Source organism: Canis lupus, unplaced genomic scaffold, assembly GCF_011100685.1.
Source record: "Canis lupus familiaris isolate Mischka breed German Shepherd unplaced genomic scaffold, alternate assembly UU_Cfam_GSD_1.0 chrUn_S233H393, whole genome shotgun sequence".
Lineage (NCBI taxonomy): Eukaryota > Metazoa > Chordata > Mammalia > Carnivora > Canidae > Canis > Canis lupus.
In genome coordinates this window covers 5,904-22,059 of record NW_023331164.1, presented here as the reverse complement: position 1 = coordinate 22,059, position 16,156 = coordinate 5,904, and positions in this window count along the sequence as shown.

The window sequence follows — 16,156 nt, the reverse complement described above, 5'->3', positions numbered from 1 at the left end:
TAACTATTGCATTGTACTTTGTGTCTCAAACACATAAATGCTTCAATCGTTTGAAAATTTAATTTACCAAATTGGAAAATGGTACAAGAAATAGTAACAAATGCAACTGAGATTAATGCCATAAATTCACTTAATGAACATAAGTATTCAAAGAGTAGATGAATCTATATTTGCTAACAAATGAATATGTGAAACTTGTTTTACACAATTACGCATAAGAAAAAATTCAAATGAGTCAGTAACACCTTTAAAAGTGGGAGATTTGGGCAGCCCCAGGGGCACAGCGGTTTGGCACCACCTGTAGCCTGGGGCGTGATCCTGGAGACCCGGGATCGAGTCCCACGTCGGGCTCCCTGCATGGAGCCTGCTTCTCCCTCTGCCTGTGTCTCTGCCTCTCTCTCTCTCTGTCTCTCATGAATAAATAAATAAAATCTTAAAAAAAATAAAATAAAAGTGGGAGATTTGTTTTTACATTGGTTATATATTATTCCTAGTCCTAACAGAATACATAATACTATAAAGACGTTTGATATAGGGGATCCCTGGGTGGCGCAGCGGTTTGGCGCCTGCCTTTGGCCCAGGGCGCGATCCTGGAGACCCGGGATTGAATCCCACATCGGGATCCGGTGCATGGAGCCTGCTTCTCCCTCTGCCTGTGTCTCTGCCTCTCTCTCTCTCTCTGTGTGACTATCATAAATAAATAAAAATTAAAAAAAAAGAAACTCCTTGAGCATGTGGATCATAGATCTCACTTAAAAAAAAAAGACGCTTGATATATATCTTCAAAGTTATTGACAGACATGGCTAAAAAATTGCAACAGTTTTCTGGCAGTATTTGTCAATCAAATCACACTAATGCATAATGACACTATTTTTACTTGGCCATACAAGCAGATATTTATTTTTGCATGTGAAAAAACACTAAAGGTCAAAATATAACCAGCTTCTGGCATGTGCTGTGTATATATAGGATAAATGTTCATGCCTTTTTATTCTTTTTAGCACTAAAAACCCAAAGCTCAGAACTTTTGGTTTTAGTTCTGATGTGTAAAGAGCTTAGACATTGTCACTCCTGTCTTTGCAACAAGAAAAATCAGGACAAACTGAAAGCTCTTGACTTCTCTTGGCCCTATCTGAAAACTGGGCTTGTAGGGAAAAGCACAATCTTAAATCCAGAGATAGAGAAGAAAATTCAGAGAATTATAGCCAAGATCTGTTTACCTGGAGAAGTAATTGTCAGACCCACAATCTAGTAAGAACATTTATGCAGTAACTTGCTTAATTCCTGGAGGCTGAACATGGTCTTGTGTGAGCAGGAGTAATCTCTGGGCAATATACTCCTGAAGGCCCCCAAACTTTCATGAGTTTTATCTTGAGGATCCCCACCTATTTATTACAGCGATGATTTTTTTTAATTTTTATTTATTTATGATAGTCACACAGAGAGAGAGAGAGAGAGGCAGAGACACAGGCAGAGGGAGAAGCAGGCTCCATGCACCGGGAGCCCGATGTGGGATTGGATCCCGGGTCTCCAAGATCGCGCCCCGGGCCAAAGGCAGGCGCCAAACCACTGCGCCACCCAGGGATCCCCACAGCGAAGATTTGAGCAAGATCTTCTCACGACCTTGGCAAGTGAAAGGGGAGAGTAATCCTTGTGAATATGACCAGAACTGTCTCCATTAACAAAGACCTCCCATCCAAGGAAAAAGACTTTACCAGAGCATTATTGAAGCTGGGTAAAAAGGTATCCCTCTAATTCCAGTTTCCTATAGTTTTCTTGTCTTACTAAAGGGAGAAGGAGAGAATACTATATAAGAAGAAACATATGTGAAGTTCAGAAGGTAAAGAAACAGGTCCACAAAATGAGATTTAGTCATAAGATTTTAGAGGGTTTCCCTTCCAAGACCCCAATACAATAATAGTGGATTATAGGTGAAAGTTTGCAAGACATGAGACTCTGAAAAAAATACATGGGAAAGCCCAAAGTTTCTGGCATTTATAGCTACCAGTAATCATCAAACAAAGCCAGGCTCCTAATCATATACACAAAATCCTCACAGGAGAGTCCTACTTACCTCACCTACTATTACCCAAAACTACATGTTCAGCTTTCAACAAAAAAAATTACAAAGAATACAAAAAAGACAAGAAAAAAACACAGTGTGAAGATACAAAGCAAGTATTAGAATCAGATTCATATAAACACCGATGTTGGAATTACATGGTAGAAAATTTAAAGTGACTAGGATTAATATGTTTAAAATTCTTAGAGTAGAAAATAATAGAAACAGGGATAAAAACCCTATGAAAAGAGTAAAAAAGTCAGAAATTAAAAACACATAGACAAAAATGAAAAATGACTTTCATGATTTTACAAGTAGATATGCACTGCTGAGTACAGAATTTCTGAGTTTGAGATAGGTAAAGAACATATCAAACTAAAGTGCAAAGAAAATATTAACTAAATAAAAAAAAGAAAACAAACAACAAAAAACAGAAAAGATCATCTAAGAACCATAGGATGGTTTTAAAAGATGTAACATATGCTTAATTAAGAGACCAGAAGAATAAGAAAGAAAGAATGGAGAAGAAATATTTGAATGAGTAATGTCTGAGGATACTCTAATACACGCCAAATCACAGACACTAGAAGCTCAGAGAACATCAAGCAAGTTAAAACAAACAAAAATACACTATACTTGGGTATATATTATTCAAATTATAAAAAAACTAAATGAAAGAGAAATCTCAAAGCAAGATATAGAAGATAAATACCTCACCTACAGAGAAAAGGAGTAAGAATCACAATGGACTATTATCCAAAACCATATAAGCAATAAAAAGTGAAATATTTAAAGTGCTTTAAAAAAACTAGAATTCTATTTCCAGTGGAATTATCCTTCAAGAGAAGAAGAAATATAAGGTATTTTAAGACAAACAAAAACAGAGAACTCATCACTAGCTGATCTTTTTTTTTTAAATTTTTAAATTTTGATAGAAGGAAAATTATTTAGTTCAGTAGCCTGGGATCTATATTAATAAGAAAGAATGTCAAAGAAGAAATATTAAGGTAAAATAAAATTTGTTTATTTTTAATCAATCTAAAATATAACTGTTTAAAGTATTATTGGGTGATTATAGTATAGGGATAAGTGAAATGAATGACAAGCGTATCTATAAAGGACAAAAGGGAAGAATTGGAAATGATCCATCATAAGTTACCTGCACATGAAGTGGAGCAATATTATTAGTAGGTTAACACAGATTAGCTAAACTCTAGGGAACTATGCATAGTTTTTAAAGGAAGTAAATCGAAATAATAACAGAAGGACATAAATGGAATAATAAAATAACTAGAAGATAAGAAGGCAGTAAAAGAAGTGAAAAGAAGGAATAGAAAACAGATACAAATATGGTTGATACCAATCAAAATATGTTAATAATCAGTTTAAATATGAAAGATCTAAATACAGTGGTTAAAGACAGAACTAGTCAAAATAATAAAAAAAGACACAACTATATATTACCTAGAAAAGCATCCTCTAAATATAAAGAAGTTGATAAGATGTAAAATGATGGATGAAGATATATTTATGGTAGAACTAATCAAAACAAAGTCAGACTAGTTATATGCATTTCAGACAAAACAGACATCAGAACAAGGAAAATTATCAGTTATCAGTGATAAAGAGAAGTACTATGAAATAGTAAAGAAGTTTATTCTCCAAGAACTAACAATCCTAAATATATATGCATCTAAGGACAAAGCATCAAAATATCTGGGGCAAACAGTGATAATATATTATAATTCATAAATCAAAGATGCAGAAAATCAGAAGAGATATAATTGGCCTAAACAATATATCAATCCACCTACCTAATTGAATATCCTAAAAATATTCCATCCACAAGGAGTAGAATATAAATTCTTCTCAAACTTACATGAAATATTCACTAAAATAGATTACATAGGGCCATAAACCACACCTTAGCACATCTTAAAATGTATAAATCAAACAATAAATATCTTAGATCACAATGAAGTCAAACTAGAAATTAGTAATAGAAGCCCACCTGGAAAATCCTCAAATATTTCTAAAACCACAATTCTTAACAGTACACAGGTCACAGAAATGTTAAAACATTTCAAAAAATTATTAACTAAATGAAAATAGAACTCATTAAAAATGTGCCAAATGCAGGAAAAAAGTAGTGCTTAGAGAGAAATTTATAGCATAAAACACATATGTTAAGATACAGGAATAACTAAAACTGTCAGTTTGGGAAACCAGAGAAAGAAGACTAATGTAAGCAAGCAGAAGAAAAGAAACAATAATTTTGAAATGAACAGAAATAAAACTCAAATTAAGAAAAAAATAGGGAAAAATCAACCAAAATAACACCTCCTTCTTTGAAAAGATCAATGAAATTGATAATCTTCTAGGTAGGCTAAAAAAGAAAAAAAGAGACGAGAAGAGGAGAGGAGAGGAGAGGAGAGGAGAGGAGAGGACAGGAGAGAGAAGAGAAGAGAAGAGAAGAGAAGAGAAGAGAAGAGAAAGAGAAGAGAAGAGAAGAAAAGAGGAAAAAGAGAAGGAGGAGGAAGAAGGAGAGGGAGGAAAGATGGAAGAAGGAAGGGAGAAGGAAGGAAGAAGGAAGGAAAAGGAAGGAAGGAAGGAAAGAAGGAAGGTAAGAAGAAGCAATTACAAATGTCATAAATAAAAGCCATACTACATCTACCATGGGATTAAAAAAATAAGAAAGGGCGGCACTTGGGTGACTTAGTCCCTTAAGCATCCAACTATTGATTTTGGTGCAGGGTGGTGAGCCAACTCTGATTTTAGGATCTCAGGTGGTGAGACCCAGCCTGTAGTCAGGCTCTATGCTGGACGTGGAGCCTGCTTAAGATTCTCTCTTTCCTTCTTTTCTGCCTCCCCCTTATTCTCATGTGCTCTCACTCTGTCTCTCTCTCAAATATAAATAAAATAATAAAATAAATAAAAATAAAATAAAATAAAATAAAAATAAATAATAAAATAAAATAAATTAAATAATAAAATAAATAACATAGGAATACATTAATAATAATTTTGTGCCCATAAGTCTGGTAATTCAGGTAAATGGAATACTTTGTGAAATATACAAATTACCACAAGTCTCAGAAAGACAGATAAACTTGAGAGTGTTTATCTATTAAGAAAGTCAGTTCAACTCAACTAACCATTTAGGGAAAAAAATGAAAGCAATTATCAACAATCACTTAAGTCAATAGGATTAGTAAAAGCACTTCCTAACTTATTCTACAAGGCCAGTGATATCCTAACAACAAAACAAGATAAATACCTATAAGGAATAAAAACTATAGATTAAGACCTTTTTAGGAACATTAACATATCTCATGAACATAGAAGAAAAGTGAATTATTCGTTCAATTAAATATTAACATATCAGATCTAATAATGTATAAAAAATTATACACCATGACCAAGGGAGATTTATTCCAGATACACAGAGTCAGTTCAAGATGTGAAAATCCATCAATGTACTACACTATTAATGTAATCTTTAAACCATCAAAGACTAACGAAAAAAATAGTATGACCATAGCAATTCATGCAGGAAAAAAACATTTCACAAGGTGTAAAAATCTCAATTATGTAAACCTCTCAGCGAAGCAAGAATAAAGGAGGATATCTCCAACTTTATTTAAAAAAATCTACAGAAGCAAAACTGACTTCATGTTTAATGGTGAGAAACTGGACCCTTTCCAACTAAGACTGGGAACAAGGGAGGATGTTTTCTCTATAGTCCCATTCAATGATATATAAAGAATCCTAGTTAGTGCAAGAAAATAAACAAACAAAAGGAAATTGATTATTTGCAGATTGAGAAGGAAGATATAAACTATCTCTAGTCACAAATAATTTGATTGATTTTTTTAAATCCCAAAGAATTAAGAACTCATAAAAATCATAAGTGAGTAGAGGAAGAAGGATAAAGGATAAATATACAAAGAGTGATTCTATTTTCTTTCCAATAAAAGCAATTAGAATTTGATATTTAGGACATGAACTGACATTTTACCAAAGACATACAGACAGACAACAGACCCATGAAAAGATGCTGAATATCACTCATCATGGGGGAAATGCAAATCCGAATTACAGTGAGATATCACCTCATGCCTGTTAGAATGGTTAAAATCAACAACACAAGAAACAAGTGTTGGTGAGGATGTGGAGAAACTGTAGATGAGAATGGAAACTAGTACTTTCACTCTGGAAAACAGTATGGAGATTCCTCAAAAAATTTAAAATAGAACTACCATACAGATCTAATAATGGCATCATTGAATATTTACCTAAAAAGTACTAACACACTAAATCAAAAAGATATCTGCACCCCTATGTTCATTACAGCATTATCTACAATAGCCATTTGTAACAACATGGACGGAGCTAGAGAGTATAATGCTAAGTGAAATAAGTAGTCAGAGAAAGACAAATACATATGATTTTACTCATATATGAAATTTAAGAAACAAAACAGATGAATGAAGACCAGACAAAGGGATACAAACCAAAAAACAGATCATTGGCTATAGGGAATAAACTGATGGATACCAGAGGGGAGATAAGCAGAAGGATGGGTGAAATAGGTGAAAGGGATTAAAAGACACTTATCTTGATGAGCACTGAGTAATACATAAAAATTTTGAAGCACTATCTTGTACACCTGAAATTAATATTATAACACTATATATTAACTATACCTAAAATAAATAAAAATTCTAAAAATACCATTTACCACAGTATTCCAACACTGAAATCCTTAACAATAATGAATTTAACAAAATGTACATAGGAATTGTATGTGGAAACTATAAAATATTGATGAAAAAACACAAAGAAGATTTAAATAAATGGAGATTTATTACATAGTTTTGTTTTGGAAGACTTGTTATTATTAAGGTGTCAATTCTCTTAACTTGGACTTTAGATTCAACTCAATCCCAATGCAAACAGATCTAGTAGAGCCAACACAATACTGAACAAGGACAAAGTTGAAAGGCTCGTAATATTTAAGAATTACTATAAGCTACAGCTATTAAGATAGTTTGACACTGGAAAAGAAAATAATAATTGAACAGATTAGAAAGCACCAAAATAAAACATAAAATCAGTCAACTAAATAAATACCAACTAAAGTAGTAAGGGTAATTCAATGAAGCAATGATAGGCTTTTCATTAATGGCTGAAATACTTAGATGTCCATATGGAAAAGAATGCACATAGAAACTGAACTTACACAAAAACTAGTTCTGAATGCAGCAAAAACTACACAAGCATAAAATTTCCTGATGAAAATGTGAAACTTAATGAAGAAAGTCTTCATAACCTTGGCTTTGTGAGTTTTCTGATGTAATAGTAGCATAATTAATAAGCAAAAATTTTAAACACTGGATTAATAAAAAACTGCAAATATGGATCTTCAAATGATACTAGCAAAAGTATGAGATAGTAAGTCATAGGCTGGAAGAAAAGATTTGCAAAAACACATCTAATAAAAAAATTTCTATCTAAAATTTATCGAGAACTCCTCAAACTCAGGAATAAGGAAATAAAGAGCCATTTTTTTTTAAAAGGGAGACAGAACGTAAAGACTGCTAACTCTGGGAAACGAACTAGGGGTGGTAGAAGGGGAGGAGGGCGGGAGGGTGGGAGTGAATGCGTGACGGGCACTGGGGGTTATTCTGTATGTTAGTAAATTGAACACTAATAAAAATAAATAAATAAATAAATAAATAAATAAATAAATAAATAAATAAAAAGTAAATGTTCTAAAATTATATATTAAGGAAGATATATGAGTGGAAAACAGTAATATGAAAAGATATTCAAAGTTTTTTCAATTAGGAAATTACAAATTAAAACCTCACTGATATGCTAAAACATTTGAATGGCTAAATTAGGAAAAAAAAGACAATACCAAATGCTTATGAGGATGTGGAGCAACATAAACTCTCATTTCCTGCTGGTAGGAATGCAAAATGAAACAGCCACTTTGGAAGACAGTTTAGCAGCTTTACAAAGTTAAGTAAGCATAGCCTCACTATATATACGGCAATACTACTCTTAGGAAATTGGTTGAGTAATTTGAAATTGCTTGAGTAATTTTGCACATACATAAACCTGACTGCAAACGTTTATGGAAGCTTTATTCATAATGGCCAAACACTAGAAGAAACTAAGATGTCCTTCAAAGGTGAATGGATGAATAAACAGAGGTATACCTATACAACAGACTATTACTTGATAAAAATTTTAAAAAGAACTTTAAGGTACAAAAACACATGGGTAAATAAAAAATGCTTACTGCTAAGTGAAAGGATCCTGCCTGAAAAAAAAAAAACTCTATAATTCCAATAATCTGACATTCTGCAAATGTTAATACTATGTTATGGTAAATAAATCAGTGGTTCCCAGTTCAGGAAGATGGACAGATTGAATAAGCAAAGGATGGCATATTTTCTTGGGGCAGTGAAATTACTATCTATAACACTGGAGGGTGACTATAAGACATTAAACAATATTATTTGTATATTATTATAAAAAGATCAAGTAATTCAATAAGATTTAATAGGATAGATATGTGTTTATTTCCAACATTTAAAAATATATTTAATGTATTTTTGCAATGCCAAGATTTCCATTAAGACAACTCATGAAAATGATCTGGGAACTGTCATTAGTTAATAATTGTTTAAAAAATGCAATATTCTATCAATTTATCAACTGCACATGTTTTTACATTTTAACTTCTGTGACATTAAGTTGAGTCTTATAATGGATGGCATGTCATACTCTAATTGGCAAGATTTTTCTTTCTCAGTGGTATATGTAAAATGATACATATAAAAAATTAAGGAAATGAAGCATTTTGCTTATTAGACTTTGTTTAATTTTTGTTTTCATTTTTCCAGAGTAACTAAGGAAAAATATAAAAGCAAGTAAAAATTATAGTTAGTATAACTTGAGAAGTTCTATTCTATTTTTATTATCTTTAAAAAGATTGTGCATTTTTTTTTTGAGAGAGAGAGAAAGAGAGAGGGAACATGTTAGAGCATCCGCATGCAAGGTGGTGGGGGAACAGAGAGAATCTTATGCAGGCTCCAGGCCCAGCATTTATGGAGTTGATGCAGGGCTTGATCTCATGGCCCCAAGATCATGACCTGAGCAGACATCAAGAGTTGGATGATTAACCAACTGGGCCACCCAGACACCATTAGAGATTGTATATTTTATTTAGGTGTTCCCTTAAAAATCAGTAATATTCTCAGGAAAGAAACTTTGAAATGATGCTTAGAATTAGATCAAAATACACATATTGGGTAATCTGAAAAAATATTAAAATGTCATGGAAATATTTGCACATATCATGATATTGAAATGCCATTAACTGGAATGAGGAACATAATATACCATGATTGTCACTTCTACTCCTAAATGATCAAGCTCAGTTTAAGACCAAGTGTTATTTCCCCCTGAAAATGAGATAAGAAAGGCTAGATCTTTGATCTCCATGGAGTAGCAATGGGTAAAGAGATGTTTTTGAAATTTGTCATTTATAGACCACCATAAGTCTACATAAGGAAAAGTTTCTATTCCAGTTATGTTTTGATTTTCCCTAAAAAAGAAGACCACATAAAATATAGGGAATTTAGGACACAGGTAAAAAACAAAATATGATCATCCTTAAATTGATGAGAGAGAACAGTTCTATTAAGATTTTAAAGATAAGCTGTACAGATATTATAAGATATTAACTTGGAAACCTTGACTGAGGCAGTAAGATATAATAGGTAAGACATTCTTATAGACCAAGATGCAAATTTTCAAACAACATTTCTGAAAATCAATTTCATCACTCTTACAATCTTTCATTTGCATGGAGAATAAGAAAATCACTCCTCATTGTATCTGCAATCAGATGTTCCCAGCCTAGAGAATACAAAGCCTAATGTATTTATTCTTCCATTTGACTTGCCTCTTGTCACTCTACTCAAGATTGAAGAGATTAGACACTGTGCTTAGGAAAGAAAGAGAGAAAGAAAGAGAGAGAAAGAGGAGGAGGGAGGGAGGGAGGGAGGAAGGACGGAAGGAAGGAAGGAAGGAAGGAAGGAAGGAAGGAAGGAAGGGAAGAATGCAGTAGAAATGACTCATCTGCCTTCCATTACTCAAAGTTCTCACCTGCAGTAGACCCCATTAGGGGAAGAAAAGTCATTGTAATGTTTAAGGAAGTTGGATATTGGGAGTTTAATTATTAACTGGTAACTACCATTCAAATTATTAAATTAAGATTGTTTTGCAACTTATAGTGATATTAGAATCTTCCTACTTTCATCATATATTTTCCATAAATTTTAAAGTTAGCATCACTATTAGGGCTTTCCCTATTCTTGATTGTTTGAAATATCACTTATATACTTAGAAAAACGAAATTGTAGTATACATATTTGAAATACATGTTAGGTTATTAAGTAAACCATTTTCATGATGTTTTTAACAAATGTGTACTTTGATTTATATATTCTGAGATACACGCAAGATAAAATTGGTGTCACTCTGCTTTCTCCCTAGGATTAAAAAGATTTTCCAATTCTAAATTCTCTTCAACTACCAGGACAGCCCTGTTTTTAAAATATAGTCCTGTATGTAGACCTGGATAACACATGGCATGTTTTCCTCAAATTATAAGTATAAATTTTGTATTCCCCAATCTTTAGCATCCTACGTGTGTGGAGAGGACCATTTGCGGTTTCTTGTCCTGTATGGTCATTTATTTAAGGACTGCACATATTCTGTAAGAAGCTACCATGATTCCATGCTTTCTAGGCACTAGAAACTATTTTAAGTACTTAAAAATATTATTTATTTAATCCTCTCAACATCTGTAAGTGGAAATTATTGTAATTATACCCATTTTAAAGCTGAGGAGACCAATGGCCCAGAGAGTTAGGGAACTGTCCAAGGTCACACGGTTACAAAACAGCAATCCTGGAATTTGGCCCCAGGCACTCTTGGCTGTGGTGGCCACCACAGGGCCTACTGTCCTGCACTGCCAAGGAGAACTTTCCAAAAACAAGCAGGGAGTGTGCTTTGATTATTTATAAAGCTCAGCAGCCAGTGAGTGGAACATGAGTGGGAGGTTTGTTGCCAATAAAAAAGAGAGCTGATAGAGGGCAGGTCTCCAGACTGGACAAAATGAAGAGCTGAGCGAAGACAGGGGCAATGCAATTGAGACAGTGATGGAGATGGAAGAGAATGAAACAACAGAATTTAGAGAGAGGTGAGGAGGAGGAATAGGTCTACCTGTGGTTTTCTGACTTTGAAAAAAAACCAATCCCTTTGTCTCCTGTTTACTTCAAATTGGTTCCTTCCACTCTGTGGAGAGAGTATTTTGGGAAATCTGTAATTTCCCTGATATATGTCGGTGTATCAGTTGGAATGGTTGGTAAATATAGCCCCAAATCTGAAATTTAGAAAGGAAGAAATAAGACAGATTGTATGTGTTATAAGGCCGGTACCAAAACAGGTACTTTGCTCCCAAGGGCACACATTTCTAAGCTGAGATCTATGAACTTGATCTCTGGATGGGCTCTAAAGGGTCTGAGCCACTTAAAATTGCAGGCAAAATTGTGCGTACCTTTGCGTCTCCGCGCTTCTCTGGGGAGGGTGTCCAAGCCTGTGTTAGAGTCTCAGGGCTTTGTGACACAACAAAGCTCATAAACCACAGTCCTGAGACCCTTAAGGTAAGTGCCATCCTTTTTTTTTTTTTCATACTTTTTTATAACATAGTGCGGTGCTCAGGATTAGTCTGCAGACAGACCATCTCAGTTTAAAGCCTGCCTCTGCCACCTGCTTTTTTATGACTGTGAGCAAGTTTTTTTTTATTCTCTCCCTGCCTCAGTTTCCTCATCTGAAAAACGAGGAGTCTTTTCTAGTAGTTTTGAGAGTTTAGTCAATACAGGTAACGTTAAAAGGGCAGTGCTGGCACCAAATAAACTCTGATATGCTCTAACTCTTCCTTTGACCAGCAACATTTATTTTTCTTCACATAGAACTGTATCTTGCAGTCATTCCTGCCACATGGAGAGATTACATTAATATTATATTATGTAAAATCATTCGCTCAGTAACTATTGTATGAAACTAAAATGCACCCCTCAGATAGGGAGGGGCAACACTCTTCATCAAGCCCTGTACACGGGTATAATACACAAGAATCATAAAGAATGAATATTTTATGGATTCCTACCTAGAAATATTCACATTCTATAGATCTGTGTTCAGGCCAAGATTCTGCATTTGTAATAAGGGGCCTCAGATATGAATGATTTAGGTAATCCAGAGAGCAGCCTGAAGAGCATTATTTTAATTGTTCTACTTTCGTCCTTTTATACCTGCAGTCCTCCTAGTTATATTAGTCAGGAGTGATGGGATCTCTAAAATCTACAGATCATACATAAATTGCCCATAAACAAACAGGGGTGGAATGGATAAACAAATGTCCTTTTGTTTCCCAGGAAAGCTGGTTACTTCGCCCCCTTAGAAAAAAAATGCCTATCGCTTTTCTACTCCCAAACTAGCTCTTGTTATTTAAAATACATCTTATTAAAATTACTTCTGTTATAATTTGGAGATCCTTAAATTTCCATCTGGCTATAGCTTCATTCCCTGTCATAGCAGTGCCTTTGCCACAAGCGTCCAAGGCATGATTATGCCAATCAGTCATGTATTAGAACATTTTCTGTTTTCCCAAGAGCATGTCTAAGAAGCGAAAATTAAAAAAAAAAAAAAAACACTCACACACCCCTCACAGTTTATAATCTGATTTTGCATGAGAAGTCTGCAAAACCAGAATGATACAAAAATCTGTGAGCATCTTGCACCAAGACATTGATGGTATTCTGGTTTTTCGATATCATGTGGATTCTTTAAAAATTAATTTCTCATCTTCCGAGTAGCTAAATATTTTGAAACTATGTAATTTTTCCATCACAGAAAAAAGAATTTAGAAACATATTTCTTGGCATATCATTCCAATGGGAATTTCATGCAAAAAGTAATATTTTAACAGCAGGCTGGAAGGAAGACTCATTGCCTTGTCAAGTGCCAGTTACAAAATTAGACACAGCCTTAAAGGGAATAAATGGGGGATTAAAATGTTTTTGAAGCTGCTCATTTGTCTAACTTTATTAAAATTTCCATGAAAGGGTAATGATATTGATCGACATATTGTCATATATACAGAACAAAAACAAGTGAACGGAAGAATGATAAATTATTTCGCCTTAAAAATTCACGTTACTGATGGCCAGTGCTATCTGAACTGTATTTAGATGAATTAAGCAGATGCTACCCTTCTATTTCTAACAAAAGGAATGAAATTCAAATCAAAACATAGGAAGGCAAATCTCAGAAAAGTATGTGAAGGTTTAAAGCGGCCACAAGTCTACGAGTTGAGATGTCCTTAGCAAACAATTATTCCATCTAATACATCATTGATATCATTACCATATTTATCACCAGTATGCAATGTTATAAATTGTGTTGACCTCGGTGACTAATTTAGGTTACAAATCGTGAATCACTGTATCATTTTTCGCTTCCATTTCTTTTAATGTCTGGGTCCTTTCTGGTTTCAGAGTGATACATTCTGGGTTCTGTAGTCCTTTGGGCTAATATCTTTATACAGGGGGGGGGGGGGCTGAGCCATCTATCCCTTTGATGGAATCTGCTTTGTAAATAGACTGATGTACACTTTTTGTACACAAATATGTTTGTATACAAATCATGTTTCCTACTTTGAATTTTTTTTTCCTGTGTGTGAATATATCATCATACTCCAGAGTAAACGACTGGATACACCAGGTCTACTGGAGTAGACCGTATCTGGGGATCTCACGGACAGAAGAGTGATGGGTGCCCAGGTGCCTGCTTCTTTCGGGACCCCCCAAAGAGTTGTCGGTGGGGTTTTAAGCCACACAGTGTTCTGTTTTGTTTCTTAAACTTAGAGGAACTTCTTTTTAAATGACAACAAAGGGGATCCCCGGGTGGCTCAGCGGTTTAGCACCTGCCTTCAGCCCTGGGCCTGACCCCAGAGACCTGGGATCGAGTCCCACGTCGGGCTCCCTGCATGGAGCCTGCTTCTCCCTCTGCTGTGTCTCTGCCTCTCTTTCTCTCTCTCTGTGTCTCCATGAATAAATGAAGAACATCTTTAAAAAATAATAAAAGGGAACAAAGAACATAAACCGTTGTGGCCGCGATAAAGGGACGCAGGGAGGACGGGGACAGCCAGGGACTTCCACGGCAGGTCTTCTACCTCCTGGAAACGAGCTCGTCCCAGACTCTGGTCACTTCGTGGTCTTCTTGGGTCCGCTCAGCGGTCTTCCCGGAGAGTGGGTGAGATCTGCTGCTTCCCGCCGCCCCGGGCCCCCCAGGACCTGAGGGCTTCCATCACCCCCTTCCGTCCCTCACAGGGCTTGAAGGGGTTGGAGAAAGATCTTTTCCCATGCTGTTTGTCTCATAAAGCCCTATTTTTTTCTCTTCCAGAACCTTCCAGAGTTCGGCTTTGGCGAGTCTCCCGACCCCGTGTCCGAGCACCTGCAGGGGAGGAGGGTGCACGGGGCGGGAGGGCTCCGGGGCTGGGGGCGGCGGGGCGGGCTCGGACACCGGGTGGGCTGGGGTGGGGTGTGGAACTCGCCAAAGCCGAACTGTGAAAGGTTCTGGAAGAAAAAAAAAAAAAAAGGGAAAAAGGACTTTATGCACACAAACAGCATGGGAAAAAAATCTTTCTCCAACCCCTTCAGCCCTGCGAGGGACGGAAGTGGGTGATGGAAGCCGTTTGGTCCTGGGGGCCCCGGGCGAGCCCGAGGAAGGCGCCGATGCTCCTGGGAGCCCTCCGGCCACGTGCACCCTCGTCCCCTGCAGGTGCTCCCCTGCAGCTCCTCACACCTGCCCTTCCGCAGTCACTGTCCCTGCGTGTGGCTGCGCGGGGGCGTCCAGGTCCTCCGCCCCGCTCTCCTCCCCCCCCCGCAGCAGGTGCACCCGGGAGGGGGCGCACGGGGGCCCGAGGGCAGCTGCCAACCAGGGTTCAGACGCGGAGGCGGCGCAGGTGCAGGTGCAGGTGCAGGGACCTCGGGGCTCGGCCGCTTCCTGTGGCCCCGCGCACCCCCCCCCCCCGCAGTGCGCAGGTGAAGCGCCCGCGGGGTCCACGGGCTGGGGGGGGGCTCCAGGCAGCGCCCTCGCCGCCGACCCGCAGGTGCCGGAGCGCAGCCGGGTCAGGCCCCAGGCGGGCCCTGCACCCCCCAGGAGGGCCCGGCTCAGCGGGCGGGCTCCCCGAGAGGCCGCGGTTTTGCCTGCGGGCTCCCGAGGGTCTTCCCCGCGCGCTCATCCCCTCCCGCGCCGTGCTTCCCCCCCCCCCCCCCTCTGCTCCAGGGCCCCTCGCGCCCGCAGGACGCCGGCCGTTGGGTCGTTGGGCTGGTCCCGGGCGGGGCGGGGCGGGGCGGGCTGTCGGGCCCCCGGCGCCCCGGGCCGCCGCCTCGGTCTCTCCCGCGCAGGGCGGCCCGCTGAGGGCTGCGTCCCCGAGAAGCCACAGGCCAGCCCCGGGGCAGGCCCGAGAGCGCCGGCGGGTGCTCCCAGGAGGAGCCTGGCGGGGCCTGGCGGGCTGCGGGGGGGCCGGGGGGGCTTCTCCCCTCCCCCGGCAGCACCAGGCCGAGCCCCCAGGGGGGAGCCTGGGCCGCTCTTCTGTCCTGGAGCCCGCAGCCCGGAGGCTCTGCTAGCCTCCCCCTGTTGGGGCCGGGGCACCCTGACACCTGCCAGCACCTGCCGAGGCGGGGCCCGGGGCTGCAGCAGGGCCACCCCCGCCTGACATGACCAGGCCTGGGGGGCGAGTCCAGCAGCTACATCCGTGCACATCCCTAGGAGGGGAGGGGACGGCCTCCCGCCTGACATGACCAATGCTTGGCCATTGTTATGAACCTTGGCCTTAGTCGTTTTTCAGGGGCGCTTAGTGGAAAGACTTCTTTTTTTTTTTCTTTCTTTCTTTTCTTTTCTTTTCTTCTTTTTTTTTCTTTCTTTTCTTTTCTTTTCTCTTT